A 547-nucleotide genomic window follows, 5' to 3' on the forward strand; every position below is an offset into this window, starting at 1 on the left:
CAAGAAGTGATTCCCACAAATTTCAGGTTGTCCCAGAAATAACTGACCAACTACTTTGTAACAGGAACCAGGAGAAATTGTCTTCTGCTCAGCACAAATACTTGGGATCATATATAAACACACGTGTCTGTATTTAATAAATGTAAGCACATGTATACAATTAATTTGTTACTAACAGACCGGTGAGTCCTAAGTCACGGCCCCTAGGAAGACAGCTCTGACCAGAGCAGATAGCTGATCCCCCAGCCCCCCAACCCCCCGTAGTAGAATGGTGTTTGCAAAGGGGCAGAGGACGGGTTAACGGCAGAGACATGCAAGGTCCAGACAGAGTCTGACAGTGGGAGGAGATTTGGGGAAACCAATTAAAAAAAGGTACCAGAACTGTTCAAGAACAATCGGAGCCCCTTAATAAGGGGTCAAAACCCACGCGGCCCTGAGTCTCCCGAGGGCGTCCGTGCGTCGCTCGCCAAACAGTTACGGGTGTGGATGTTCTGATGCCCAAGGCAGCAAGAAACAATGACAATATGGAATGAAATAAAGTTATGTA

This window comes from Ursus arctos, unplaced genomic scaffold (genome assembly GCF_023065955.2).
Source record: "Ursus arctos isolate Adak ecotype North America unplaced genomic scaffold, UrsArc2.0 scaffold_13, whole genome shotgun sequence".
Taxonomy (NCBI): domain Eukaryota; kingdom Metazoa; phylum Chordata; class Mammalia; order Carnivora; family Ursidae; genus Ursus; species Ursus arctos.